Source organism: Dermacentor silvarum, chromosome 2 (assembly GCF_013339745.2).
Source record: "Dermacentor silvarum isolate Dsil-2018 chromosome 2, BIME_Dsil_1.4, whole genome shotgun sequence".
NCBI lineage: Eukaryota > Metazoa > Arthropoda > Arachnida > Ixodida > Ixodidae > Dermacentor > Dermacentor silvarum.
The window spans coordinates 120883454-120899000 of NC_051155.1; the positions used below are offsets into that span (position 1 = coordinate 120883454).

Consider the following 15547-nt stretch of genomic DNA (forward strand, 5'->3'; position numbering starts at 1 on the left):
TGTTCTGTGACTAGCGCGAGGTCGCTGTTTGCATTGAATTGAAGTTAATTTCTTGCGTAAAGAACAGGAGTAAGAATATGTGAACAGTGCATTTGGAATCCCTAACTCGAGGCAAGTTGTAATGGATAACAAAGTTATGTGCAGAAACGTAGCAGAATACATAAAACACAGATACACGCACTTAACTCACTAAGCAACAATAACCACTTTTATATCAGAGAAGGTAAACAATTGTACATAATACAAAGTATCTTCACAATGCAGACGGTATACTAATAAAACATTTGCAAGTAAAAGCATGCGGTGAATGTTATATTAAACAAAGGAAATAAGGTCATGAAAATATAGTTTTAATGACGCCCTAAAATTAGCTGCTTGTTTTACTTCTGTGGGTAAACGTTTCACTGGACTATGCCAACACTTGAAATTCTTCATTTACCATGCACACAGCGGACCTTTGGAACCAGAAATTTCTTTTACAGCGTAAGCTGGGCTCATTCCAATAGCCGTTTCGGTGGGCGATGGTGCCGTCGCCGCCGCCGGTTGTGTCCGGCGTCCGTAGCAGCTATCGCCGGGAATGAGAAAAAGAAAAATGCCGCCAGTTCCACGAAGTGAAATTTGTCGAAACAACGGAGCAGTGGTCGTTCTCTTTCTGCGATTGCCGCGTATGTTTCTTTTTTTTTCACTGTGGTAGTCTTCGTTTTAGACCGAACGAACGACCACATCTCAACCGCTTCGACAGATTTCAAATACCAGTTCCCACCGGGATCGAACACGGACCAGCTGCGCGGGAGTCAGCTACTCTATCACTGAGCCGCGCCAGCGCTTGCTGCTTGCTAGCCCTATAAACGTGTCCAAGCGTGCGGAGAGACACGCGATGTGACATGCGCGCCGCGTAGCGTCGACGCATGCACACTTTGAATTGCAATTGCATATTATTACACCAGGTAGAACGCCATGTAGCAGATGCACAAGTAGCTAGCTATACGAGGTAGTCAGAGAAGGTTTGACGAACAAACAAGAAGTTTAAGGAGACCTATACAAGGATGCTAAAAACATCATATATATATATATATATATATATATATATATATATATATATATTGTTATGCAATGAGAGACACAGAGACAGCCCCCGGTGCTGGGCCAGCTGTTCTATTATCTGCCAACTTCCTCTTCCTCTACCTCGCTCTTCGCCCAAGCAGCCTAGATATGGTGCCGTACTTCCACATAACACTCGGCCACGCTGCGGACCTGGCAAACAAAAAAGAAACGACAGTTCAGGCCAATCGGCGTAATCTTTTCTTGAGGCACGACACGTGCACGGCGAAGTTATTTATTTTGCGTTGGTCAAGTCCAAAGCTTGGATCCGAGGTGCTAACGCGCCATGTATTATCTCCTACGCGCTCGGTGAAGGGCCCCTAAAACATTGCTAGTAGCTTCTTGCCTGGACAGTTGCCACCTCTTTGCACCCACACATCGTCTCCGATGTTGTACGCAGGGGCAGGTCGACGGCGGCGGTCATAATAGCGCTTCTGTTTTTCTTGCGCTTGTGTGGCTTTTTCTTTCGCCGCCGCTCTGATCTTCTGGCAGGCAACTGTGCGACTGCCAGGGCGTGCGACGCTAACGGGAGCATCTAGCCTGAGGACCGCTTTCAGCTGGGGCAGCTTCCCATATACGATTTAATACGGCGTCACACCAGTAGAGGTCTGCACCAGTGGCGTAGCCAGAAATTTTGTTCGGGGGGGGGGGGGGGGGGGGCTCAGGTTGCAGCGCGGCCTCCTCCTTATAGAATTTGTCGAGGGATCAAATGCATGAATAATAACTGCATTGCCAATTCCATTGTATATTAGATGCTGCAAACGAAATATTGAACGCTATGCACTCTCCATTAAAACATGTATGTTGTCATAAAGGAATAAATTCGTATTCCCCAAAATTGTGCCATAAATAACTGATATCAATGCTTCCACGTTTTTTTTTGTTTGTCTAATTAATAAGTAAAGAAAACATCACATGAACTTTAGAACTATTGACCGTTTTCGCGGAGCAGTTTGTTTCAGAGAAACGAGATGGCGCTCACGGCGGCGCGCCATACCTCTCCTCAGCGACCGCGCACGAATACGAAACCATTACCGCTTCTACCTTGCTTCTGTGCGATCAGCTGTCGGAAATGCAACTGAGTTTTCGCTAACACACTGTGCTCCAATCATGCTAGATTGAATAATGTGGATTGAAGACGTGTGCAGTAGTTGGCTGCAAAAATAGTGACTGGCATGTTAAGGAATAGAATGAATCTGTGTGGCGAAGTTCGCGGACCGCTGCTGCAACTGTCCGAACGTGTTACCGGCACTTCGTGATGCACGGCTTTCCTCGAGGATACAAAAATTTGCTCATCCGCCAGCCTTGTATCGCTAACCTTCAAAGAAAGGGCTTCATCCCCAGAACGTCGGCAACAGTGAGTACCACTCGTTAAACAGTGACAAAGGGAGTAGCGCCGCTTCCTGTCATAGTAAGTTTCGCGCACGTTATCTATACACATCTGTCCAAATGGTAGGAAAACTTACGCCCACTCTATCGCCGACGTATCAAGAATAAGTGAATGGACTCACACTTGAATATATGGGCACTGTATACACACAATAAATGGCGGACTACACCTATGGCCAACCAATGGTCGAAGCTGAATGTTTCGTGATGGTCCACAAGAGTAAGCAAGTTACTAGCTGTAATATATATTTGCTACAAGGTATTACAATGTACAAAACAGCTACGTTTCAAGCCTTGTGCGCAGCAAGAACAAATCTATCGGATTCGGAACTGAGCACACCCACGAGTGATTAGGCAGAAAATAATCAGATAGTGGCCGCACCGAGGAACTTCACTGAGTCAGAAACTGACAAGCCACTGCTCCAAATTTTTGCCGAATAAAGAACAAAGAGCAAAACACACTAATCTTCACTGAATTCATAATCGGACAGCTTGGAATACATATTTAGCCCCGCTTTTAGAACAAGCACCGTATACGTTGCTTATGCCATTTGGACATAGCTTAATCAGCTCCGAAAGCGCTTTTGCATGTTCTCTGAAGCTGTGATCAAAGCTTTGTGTCGTCCATCTAGTCACCGTCTATGATATCTCCGAAAACAGAGGTTTTCTAAGCCGCGCCGGTGTCATACACTTCCATTGTAAACAAGGAGGCAACGAAGGCAGTTTAGGCAAGCAATGGACGCGTCACCACGTGATCAAATATGGCAGCGCCCACGGGATCGCCGCGAAAAGGGTCAATATCAGTTCGAAACCAGCAAAGTAGTACATGCAGCTTATATGAAAAGCGTAAAGGCCATGAAATGAATAAGTTGAGGACAAATATTTTCATGAATCTTTGTCATTCAATAACCTTGTTTAGATTTTCTACATATGCAACGCCCAGGAAGAAACCTCAATGACGCTATCCCTCGTTACAATCGATTGCGCAGGGGCAGCTGTAACTCGTCGTGTATTGTAATTACACCAAGATAATACTCGCAGCAGTGAGTACAAATAAAAAGTGGGAGTTCTGCAAATTATATATTAGAAATTGCGAAGATAGAATGGAATATACAAATGCGAAGATACAATTCGCTAAAGGGCAAAAAAAGAGAGTCGCTGGAAACAAAGTTCACTGCTTCTATACACAAAACCTCGCAATAAGATATTTAAAAATACGTATGAGTCTCCAATAAATCTACGTATTTAAGCAAACGTTAGTGTATATAATGCGTCAAAGAAGATAAATAAACACGTTGCTCAATCACACATAGTAAACTTTGCGCACAGAAAGACAGATGATCTAGGCAAGAACATAACTATGATCGCAGAAATCGTGATATGTACTTGGGCCATGCAGCGGTCGCGACAGCGCCATGTGGGTAGAATAATAGAGGAATAATGCATAAATCAGTACGAAAATGTGTCATTTCACTGCCTGCACAACGCCAACAATTATTCTGCACCCAAAATTAAAGGAGGGTATTCCTTCGTTTCAAAAAAGAAATAAAAGCAGGTAGCTGAAAATGAAAGAAAAGGACAAACGAAGGCCACAGATGATGTGGTAAGTTGAACTACCCAATATCCGAGTGTGTTTTTGGCGAACGCCGCGTGGGCCGGGCTTTCAATGAGCAAGGTCGGTCAAAATTGGTTATTGGTATTCTCGTAATTTTTGTATTCGTGTGATAATTGTGATCATGATGTTAACTGCTAGAAAAAACGGCGAAAATTTCTGCGGTTTTAAAAGCTAATGAACGGTCATACGTTTTCATAATTAAGAACTTATGGACCTGAATGAACAGTGCTTTTTACTTGCATTGATTTTTGCTGCTTCGCTATCTAAACGACAAACTTCTCTCGGCGGGAAAGTTGAGCGAAGCGGTCACGTTGATGCCGAGGTCGCTGTGGGTGTATAGACGCGCCAGCCTAACCACGCGTTCCACAGACATTGTAGAGCGCAAGTAGTTTTTTAGTAAACTCTTGTTAAAAAATATTCTCTCTGCGCTAGCAGTGGGCACTGGAGGGGTGACTAGAAGCTGCAACAGTATTTACACATTTACATAGAACCTGCAGTCGCAATGAGAAAGAGCATTCCGGTTCTAAAACCTAAAACACTTCCTCGATGTCGTTGGCATCCTTGTTTAGGTACCTTGCACAAACAGTAGGCTGTTCGATTCCAGCGATGTCCGTCGTTTCGTCAGGAGGTATGGAGAAGCAGCCTGCTTTTGAATCTAGGCTTTCTTTGATAATGTCACCACAAGTTTCTATAATTTGGTTTTGTGCGTCTGGGCTTAAATACGAGGCATTAGTGGGGCATATTTCCAAATGGTTCTTCAGATATGTATCTCCACAATCAGCTCGCAATCGAAGAAGCACTCTGAGAATGCCTGTGTTTTCAGCAGGGGCATTGCTTAAATCCATAGGGCCCCTGTTCCTGTGGCCACGGAGAGTCAGACCTTGTCGCCCGCAAAAAAAAAAAAAAAAAAAAAAAAATCTCAATAATAGGCTGTTTACTTTCTTCTGTTTTCTCATATTTTACTTTGGCTGCCCTGGTCCAGCTGATTAATCACATTAGGCACGCTTCCTGAAAATGTTTGGAGACAATTATCAGCTGCTAGCTGACAGTCACGGTGATATTTAGTATTTTCATGTGTGTGGGAGATTGCGAGCGCGCGCTTCCATTTATGGAACGGCTTGGGCACGAGCGTTCCAGTGCGCGCATGTTGGCCCAAGTTTATAAGAACATTAACCCCATAAAGTTCTAGAATTGAAAATCTTTTAAAGCATGCCTTTGGAAATGTCAGCACACCTTTCGCGTCAAAAGTTTATGAGAACTTTATACCCATGAAGTTTCGTAATTGAAATCCATGCGCTCCGTACATTCCGCGGCCGCTGCGAGATGCCGCAACGCGCCCGCTCGCTATCGAAAAGCCGTTGAAAGTTTGTGCTCGGATGGGGCTCCTTGCGTTATGTGACTCCAGGTGCAAAGGCGTTGTCACGAAATCCAGCCCCAGTTCGCAATGTTCGTGCCGAAATGTCTTTTCGAGCGTGAAAAAGACATTGTAGACAAAATCCAGAATGATTGCCGGCGTCGGTGGTAGTTTTGGTCGGTGGTGCATGCCCGCACGAAAAAATTTCGGGGGGGGGGCTGAAGCCCCATCAGCCCCCCCCCCCCCCCCCCCCCCCCCTGGCTACGCGCCTGGTCTGCACCACTGTATTGACCGCATAGACAGCTGCCGGAAGGTGGACGTCCCAATCGGCCTCTCCTGTCCGCCCTACTTTTGTATATGGAGCGAGCCTTGCCTGAATGCTCTGGTTTGTTCGCTCAGTCAGGCCGTTTGCCTGGGGATGAAACGCGGATGTATAATGATTCTGCAGCCCCGCCGCGGAAAGAAAAGGTACTTTCGTAGTTCCCAACTGCAAAATGTTGTGGCACGATCTGATATCAATTTCTTTGGTAAGCCATGTCTCCATTCAAACCTGTGTTGCAGAAAATAGACTAAATGAATGGATGCCAGGGATGGTACGGCAGTAACTTCCACGTATTTGGACAGATAGTTCACAGCTGCAATGATGTAGCGGTTTCCAACAGTGGAGGTGGGTAGCGGCCCTATGTAGTCGATGCCAATCGTATTAAAGATGTCTTCGGGTATCTCCACGGGTATTAACAGTCCAGGCTGGCGGTGCCCTGGCAGTCGCTTAAAGTGTTGACACGCTTCGCAGCTAGCAACGTAGGAGCGCCCATTGCTTTGAATCTTCGGCCACCAGAAGCGTTCTTGTAGCTTGCGGAGCGTGGCTCGCTGACCAATGTGCCCTCCTTCGGGGGTGTCATGAATGGCTCGCAGTATCTCTGTGCGAAAACATTTCGGAACGGCCAGGAGGTAACGTTCTTCCGAGCGGTCCTTTTGCAACCAACGACGGTACAATACACCAGTGCGTATTCCAAACATCGAGTTTGTTTTTGTGCCAGTTATGGAGGCAATAGTTGTCGCGATGTCTTTGTCCTTCTGTTGCGCTTTGGGCAAGTCTACTTGGGCAAAAAAGATGTGATTTTGCCTGTTTCGTTCCAAACGTTCGAGGGGATTGCGTGATACGGCATCGGCGATGTTATTCAAGACCCCGGCACGATGACGCACGTCGAAATCACATTCTTGAAGCGTGATAATCCACCGGGCGAATTCGTGCTTTAGCTGTTGCTTAGAAAACATCCACGTTAACGCAGAATTATCAGTTACCACGGTAAATCTGCGCCCGAACAGATAGTGTCGGAATTTATCATCCACGCTCCACACCACTGCCACACATTCCAGCTCATTGGAGTGATAGTGGCGCTCGGTGTCGGGGGGTTTTCGGCTGGCATAAGCAACGATGTGTTCGACGCCATCAGGATCGCGTTGCACGGGCACTGCCCCTAGACCGACTTGGCTACCATCGGTGTGCACTTCAGTGGTCCAGTCATCATTGAAGTGGCTTAATACTGGACAGACAGTCAACTTTTGCTTTATCGTCCGGAAAGCGTTTTCTTGCGCGGCGCCCCACTTATACTGTGCGTCCTTTTTAAGGAGATCACTCAAGGGAGCTGCGATCGAAGCGAAGTGTGGAATAAACCAACGCAAATACGAGGCCATACCCATAAATGACTGAACCTGCTTCAATCTGGTTGGTGTGGGATATTCCGACACTGCCGCTATGCGCTCCGGGAGTGGCTGAATACCTTCAGGGGAAATATTATGTCCAAGATACGCTATATTAGACAAACCAAACTGGCACTTCTCGCGGTTTAAGCGAAAACCCGCCTCGTAAAGTCTGTACAGCACTTCATCTAAATTGCGAAGGTGTTCATTCTCGGTGGTTCCAACAACCAGGATGTCATCTAAGTAGACCACACAAGCTCGGTTCTTCAGAGACCCTAGAACTGAATTCATCGCGCGCTGAAATGTACTAGGGGCCGTTCGCAGCCCAAACGGCATGCGATTGAATTCATACAAGCCCGATGGAGTGCGAAAGGCTGTCTTGCACTTTTCTTCAGCGACGTTGATCTGCCAATACCCTGCACGTCAGTCGAGCGACGAAAAGAACCTGCAGTGGCGGACTGTGTCAATAGCGTCGTCAATGCGGGGAAAGGGGTACTAGTCGGACGTCGTACACTTGTTTAGCTGCCGGTAATCCACGCAGAAACGCAAGGACACGTTTTTCGTCCGCACGAGCAGATTATATATATATATATACAGGGTGTTTCAGCGAACACTTTCAAAAATTCTTAAAGGTTGCCCGTGTGAATTCTAAGTGGGGATCGCCTTGCGAACTCCACGGCTACAATTTGTAAATTGCAATATGGGCCATCAGGTAATTAGTTTAAAACTTAATTAGTGAATTTTTAATTAGTCGATTATGCATTTCAATTTCTTGTTGAAGTAACGTCCGCCGCTTCGACTGAATGACTGAACTGCTTCAATCTGGTTGGTGTGGGATATTCCGACACTGCCGCTATGCGCTCCGGGAGTGGCTGAATACCTTCAGGGGAAATATTATGTCCAAGATACGCTATATTAGACAAACCAAACTGGCACTTCTCGCGGTTTAAGCGAAACCCCGCCTCGTAAAGTCTGTACAGCACTTCATCTAAATTGCGAAGGTGTTCATTCTCGGTGGTTCCAACAACCAGGATGTCATCTAAGTAGACCACACAAGCTCGGTTCTTCAGAGACCCTAGAACTGAATTCATCGCGCGCTGAAATGTACTAGGGGCCGTTCGCAGCCCAAACGGCATGCGATTGAATTCATACAAGCCCGATGGAGTGCGAAAGGCTGTCTTGCACTTTTCTTCAGCGACGTTGATCTGCCAATACCCTGCACGTCAGTCGAGCGACGAAAAGAACCTGCAGTGGCGGACTGTGTCAATAGCGTCGTCAATGCGGGGAAAGGGGTACTAGTCGGACGTCGTACACTTGTTTAGCTGCCGGTAATCCACGCAGAAACGCAAGGACACGTTTTTCGTCCGCACGAGCAGATTATATATATATATATACAGGGTGTTTCAGCGAACACTTTCAAAAATTCTTAAAGGTTGCCCGTGTGAATTCTAAGTGGGGATCGCCTTGCGAACTCCACGGCTACAATTTGTAAATTGCAATATGGGCCATCAGGTAATTAGTTTAAAACTTAATTAGTGAATTTTTAATTAGTCGATTATGCATTTCAATTTCTTGTTGAAGTAACGTCCGCCGCTTCGACTGAATGACTGAACTGCTTCAATCTGGTTGGTGTGGGATATTCCGACACTGCCGCTATGCGCTCCGGGAGTGGCTGAATACCTTCAGGGGAAATATTATGTCCAAGATACGCTATATTAGACAAACCAAACTGGCACTTCTCGCGGTTTAAGCGAAACCCCGCCTCGTAAAGTCTGTACAGCACTTCATCTAAATTGCGAAGGTGTTCATTCTCGGTGGTTCCAACAACCAGGATGTCATCTAAGTAGACCACACAAGCTCGGTTCTTCAGAGACCCTAGAACTGAATTCATCGCGCGCTGAAATGTACTAGGGGCCGTTCGCAGCCCAAACGGCATGCGATTGAATTCATACAAGCCCGATGGAGTGCGAAAGGCTGTCTTGCACTTTTCTTCAGCGACGTTGATCTGCCAATACCCTGCACGTCAGTCGAGCGACGAAAAGAACCTGCAGTGGCGGACTGTGTCAATAGCGTCGTCAATGCGGGGAAAGGGGTACTAGTCGGACGTCGTACACTTGTTTAGCTGCCGGTAATCCACGCAGAAACGCAAGGACACGTTTTTCGTCCGCACGAGCAGATTATATATATATATATATATATATATATATATATATACAGGGTGTTTCAGCGAACACTTTCAAAAATTCTTAAAGGTTGCCCGTGTGAATTCTAAGTGGGGATCGCCTTGCGAACTCCACGGCTACAATTTGTAAATTGCAATATGGGCCATCAGGTAATTAGTTTAAAACTTAATTAGTGAATTTTTAATTAGTCGATTATGCATTTCAATTTCTTGTTGAAGTAACGTCCGCCGCTTCGAGTAGTGCAGCTCATTAACTTGGGCTATCTGCCACAGGCAACCTTAAATAAATTTTGAAAGTGTTCGCTATATATATATATATATATATATATATATATATATATATATATATATATATATAAATATATATATATATATTGCGTACCTGGGCCGCGATTTTGTAGCGAGGCATAGTGACTTATTCTATTGTAGTCTTATCCTCGGAGGCACCGCTCACGGCCGGTTGATCCGGTTGATAACGCGAGCGGACCGTCGCTCCGACCACTGACAAAGCGCGATAAGCGCGAAAAGGCATTATGACCGGAAAGGAATCGCTAGAAAATCGCAGCCCTGGCTAAATCAAGCTGGCTCATCATTAGCATCGTATCATGCTTGTCTTGCGATGTGAGACGCCCGCCGCGTAGCGTCTACACGTGCGCCCTTTGCATTGCAGTTGCATATTATTACACCAGGTGGCACGCCATGTAGCAGTTGCATTGTTAATTCTGAAAATTAAACGCCGTGCAACTTTTTGCCCGCGGACAACTGACGCAGCACGTGCAGACGCAAATGCGCATTAAAGCACCGATGCGTCAAGATGGCACTACGCAAGCGGCCGTCCAGCACATCAACACTTCTTCCACGATACGATGCGCCCCGTGAGACAGTGACCGTGCTAACCATCTCGCCGGCTAAACAGTCACACACAACAACACCTCAAGCAAACGCATTTCGTTGTGTGTTATGTGTACTACGTCGACAAACCCAAGTGGTGCACGTAAGGTAACATATAACATGACCTTACCACTCTCGTATTGCACCGAACGCTGAGCAAAATAAACATTCAGCATAAAATCCCCGCAAATTATCGTCAATCAACGTAAATACTACAGAAAGCTTCGCTAACACTGATTCCCACAGTGCGTGGGATCCGCATGATCCTTTATATGGACACTCGAAGCGCATTTCTGCCGTCGCCGTCGTCGTCGAAGTGACGTTCCGTATAAAGTGCAAACACGATAACGTCGCCGCGGCGCGCCGTAGGCTGTATGTGGGAGTGAAAACTTGCGAGAGTCAGCCGACGATCGTGGCTCAATCTCGCGAGCGCGCAGGAGAAAGGCGGGGCAGAAGCGTGCCGCCTTCTGTCGCGCGCGAGACACGGGGATGGAGGGCGCTTTCTACTCCTTAGGCTGCTGCATACGGCGCGGCCACGCGGGCGCCGTATCCGAAGTTGACAGCAATCTGCTACGTGGACGAAGTGCGTGACCGCGCAGGCCTCAGCTTCAAAGCGATCTGCGATGTGGCCAAAGTACGCGCAGTGCCGGTAGTTTCATATGCGTTATGCGTTCGCCGTTTAGTTCGCTTTGAAGCGAGAGAAAGCACGAAGGTCAATTCGCTCGCTGCTGCTGCCGCGCTTCCTGACCACCACGTTCTGAATGCGAGGTTCCGCGGTCATCGAGCGACAGGTGTTCAAGTTTACCTGTTCGCGCGTGACACCGTGCTTGTTAAGAGAATGTTTGCAAGTTTATAAAACCGATAAAGCTAGTATCTTTACTTCATATAGCTCGCACATACGTATAGCATACGGCGCGCGGCGACGATTTCATCGCCGTTCGAATGTATAAGGAACCTCACGGCGACAGCAGAAATGCGCTTGAAGTGTCCATATAATTGCTATCGCAGTAAAAAGGCTTAGCCTTGCACTCGACCGCGCAACGCTTGAAACAGCGAAGCTGGGCGATCGTAGCCCAGAATTTTCCGGAAGTGCGCGCGAACTTTTCATGGCGAAGTTGGGAGTGGCCCGAAAATGCTTTGACCAATCGTGGAGGCTGACTGCAGGAATTGGAATCAAAACAGTTTGGAATCATTTTACGTTATAGCGCCCCAGAGGAGGAGCCGGCGTTGCATCGTATATATAGAAGGGGCGGCTCGGTGGGATTCATCGGCAGATATGGAAAGTGAGTCGGAGAAACTGAAAGAAGCCGGGCGTCGTCGTCGAAACGAAACCAAGACGAGGCAGCGAGCCGAGGAGACGGAGGAAGAACGAGCAGCACACCTCGAGAAGCGTCGTAAGTACGAAGCGGCCAGGCGAGTGGATTGAGATGAGGATAGCACCCGAAACGTGTTCAAGTCATTGGGTACGTCAACCCCTTATCCTCCCACCTCACCGACCATCGGGCCGTCTTTGTGGAATTGTGAAACTACAAGATGAAGACTTTCCAAATAAATGCGTTGCACTTTAAAAATGTCTAGCCCTTAATGTAACCGTAACTATAACGAGAGGTAACAACCAAACCTGAACACTCAGACGTACGAAGCTAAATGATAAAGATGTACCCGTAGAGAGAACCAAGATTAACCGAACCTCTGGCTACGCACACCCAGGCATAACCGAGTGAAGCCACAGCCAATTTTTTGAGGAAAACGCGCTGCGCATCCCCGAAGACCTTCGAACCCTCCACCTGCATGGGGCGCATGCGCTATCGACTGTGACAGCACTGTAGTTGACACCAAGGAGGTTGAAATTCCTTGGTTGGCACCGACGGCGCGAATTTGGCTCGAGCTTCTGTAGAATTGTCGCAAGAAGACATCTGCATGAGTCTGTAAGGGAGGAAATTTCATGCGTGCGGAGCTTGAGCACTGCCAATGGAGCCAACATCAGAGCAGATTCCTTTGTGCACACCACATTACATAACCCTCAAAGTCAATCTGATAATCTTCGTGAATTTCCTTTAAATATCTTAGAAACCTTTCTCTAGTTCGCATATCAGATAAACAATGTTGACAAAATTCGGCAGTGGCGTATACCTGTTAAACAATTTTTTGTTATAACAGGATAGAAAATGATGCACACAAGAGGTAGCAGTTACATTTATCTGCCAGACGTATCACCTGTTAATACTCTGTTAATACTTTAAAGAACTCTGAAAAGACCTTAACTCCGATGCCGCCTTTTCAAATATATGTAAAACACAGAAATGCTTTTATGAGCAACCGCTGGATCGATTTGAATGTAATTGGTAGCATTAACAAAAAGTTACATTCTAGTGACCGTAGGAAGCGTATATTGATTTAGGCCATGGACGTTTCTACAAAAGTTGTCAGATATTAGTGAGTTTATAAAAAAAATGTGGTTGATCCCTCTTATATAGGAATCGGTATAGAACACGAAAGTGAAACGTGTCTTCACAGAAGTAGTGTAATGTTTATTGCACATTGATATATAATGTCTATTGGTGTTTTGTGGCTAAAGCGCCCTTAGACGTTGATGCACCCACGCTGACGCCTGGTGGCACGTCTCCTCCATCACGACTACCAACGTCGATGACCATGAGCAACCGTCGTGCATATGGAAGCTGCACTACGCTGCACACGCTAGCACAACGCGAAAGACGAAGCACGTAACTGACACACTAATACAACGCGCAAGACAAAGCACGTAACTGAATCGTCACCGAGTCAAATCAGCGCGTACAGCGCGTCGTAATTGCAGCCTCCGCGATCAACTTCAGAAACATTTTCAGAGCTAATTGCGGAGGCCACGCTCCGCTGTGCTGAGTACGGTGAACGCCACCTGGCGTTGGTAGTGCTTCTTGATGCCAGCGTCCGTTCGAATGCTGGCATCGAGGCGTCGTAGTGCTGAGACCACCGAAGCGTTCACTGTCGGTGCGCGTTAGTGTCATAATGCAGTACTTCTCTTTTCTGCTCGTAGGCGGCGGCACTGCCCCGAGCAAGAGCGCGGGTACGCGGAGGAGTGTTAGATATATAAGGCGCGTCTGTGTAGCTCTCTGCAAATGCGTTTGTGGCGCAATGGGTTAAACGCTCGGCGATCTATCGTCGCGGACCGAGAGGTCGTGGGTTCGATTTCCAGATTTTGCATGTTTGTGGAACTTTTTCTTCTGGTTTCTTTCTTTGTATTATGTTCGTGTACATTGTAAGCTGACGTATTTCCGTGACGGAAATACGTCAGTGAAGTCTTGGTGGACCCCGGCATAAAACACTTTCGTGTTAAAATAGAAGCAGGAAGTTCACAAATTTGTAACTCTGCACAAAAACATGCAGATGATGCAATTCTGTAAACCGCATTCGTTAGAACAGCTAAGGGGGACAAATTGGATATATCAATTTATATCTTAAAGGAAGGTGTTACAATGTTTTGAAAAAGGGTTTTGAAAGAGTTTTGAAAAAGTCCTTGTAAATTAGTGCTGTATTTGAGAGTCATCAATTTTGTCCACTTTAGATGCGCTATTATATGCAGTTGCAAAATTGTGATATCGAACCACTTTTATATTGCTCAAATACACAACACTTGATAGTTTTGTTTGATAAAAATTTGTTATTTCCGACAATTTTTATTCAAGATATCACGGCCTCGTTTGAGATGCCGCTTACGACAGTCACTAGAATTCAACTTTTCTTTTTTTAAATGCAGCAAACCTAATCAAATTCAGTCGAGTGGCTGCTGAGAAAAACGATGTCTCCATTCTCATGTATTTAGATAGAAGCTCCTGAGCTTTACCTCAGGAGCTCTGTGTCACTGCAATACTTGCAATGGAGGGGAACTTCTGCGGCGTGTGAGTGAATCAGAGCAGCCAGCGTGCAGATAGTGCAAGTCCGCGACTCATGGCGCTTCTGGGAAACAGACAACGCAACAGGTCCTTCGTAAATCACTCCTCGTGCCGCTTCCCGCCCATCTGTACTCCGGCGGCCGGCGGCTGCTGTGTATGGCGCGGCCACGCGGGCCCTATATCTTGAAAGCGATCTTCGATGGGGACACAGTGCGCCGATAGGTTATAGTTTCGCGCCCGCTGTGTTTTCGCCGCTTAGTTCATGTTCAAGAGAGAGGCAGCACAAAGGTCAATTCGCTCGCTCCTGCAACCGCGCTTCCTCACTCCAGCGTTTTGACAGCGAGTTTCCGCGGTCATTGAGTGAGATGTGTTCAAGTTTGCTTGTGCGCGCGTGAAACCATGCTTGTTAATTTAGTTAGTAAGTGAATGTTTGCAACACCATACAGCCGATAAAGCGTTACAGAATGGATACCAAGAGAAGGGAAGCGCAGTCGAGGTCGGCAGAAAACCAGATGGGATGATGAAGTTAGGAAATTTGCAGCCGCAAGTTGGAATACGCTAGCGCAAGACAGCGGTAATTGGCGATCGCAGGGAGAGGCCTTCGTTCTGCAGTGGACATAAAATATAGGCTGATGATGATGATGATGACAGCCGATAAAACAATTATCCTTGCTTCCTATAGTTGTAAATATAGTTTCAATTTGCTATCGCAATCGATGCTTCGCCTTTTGGGCGAAACTGCTACATTTTTTTCTTGTTCATAGGAAACACTATATAATGCTGCTTCGAAGAATAAACATTTTGTTGGTAGCCAGCGCCATTGTATGTCGTTTCCTCACATCCTGTTCAATAGGATCTTCATTGCTGCTCAATCATGGACCCCACATGCATACTCTTCAACAGGGTAATCATGTGAAGTTGAGTTGCATTGACTCTCGCAGTACAAAACGAAGAAGCACTATCGCACATCACACGATGATGAGCAAAATAACAAGTTTTATGGTCATTCAGAAGGTAAAGTGTACAGGGTATATATGTCCACAAAAAGTAATAACGAAAAAAACAAAACAAAACGAAACGGCAATTTCGACCGAAGGGAAAAGCATTGACAGCAAAAACAAGGTATAGCGTTGCGCTTGAAAATTTTGCAGATCCCACCCACTGTGGGAATCGGTGGACCCGAAGCTTCTTCGATGTAGATGTACAGTTGCAGCGGAAAAAGATTAGCACAAGTGGCCGATGACCGGAGCAGGGAAATTGCGGTACGCGGCGCTCCTTTTCCCGTGCGCACTGGTATCTAAAGTGCCACATAATTCATGTTTCAAAGAGGGGAGGGGGGGGGGGTGGCATTCTCGTTTTCGGCTTGTTAGGGCACAACAGCGTCGCGTACCGCAATTTAAGGGTATCTGATCATGTGT

At 46.5% G+C, this 15547-nt stretch overlaps 1 protein-coding gene across 7 annotated transcripts in view; it reads right to left on the minus strand.

Moving 5' to 3' along the window:
- Positions 1–15547, minus strand: part of LOC119441717 (peripheral plasma membrane protein CASK) — a 790490-nt gene that overhangs the window by 133069 nt on the left and 641874 nt on the right. The window lies entirely within an intron of this gene.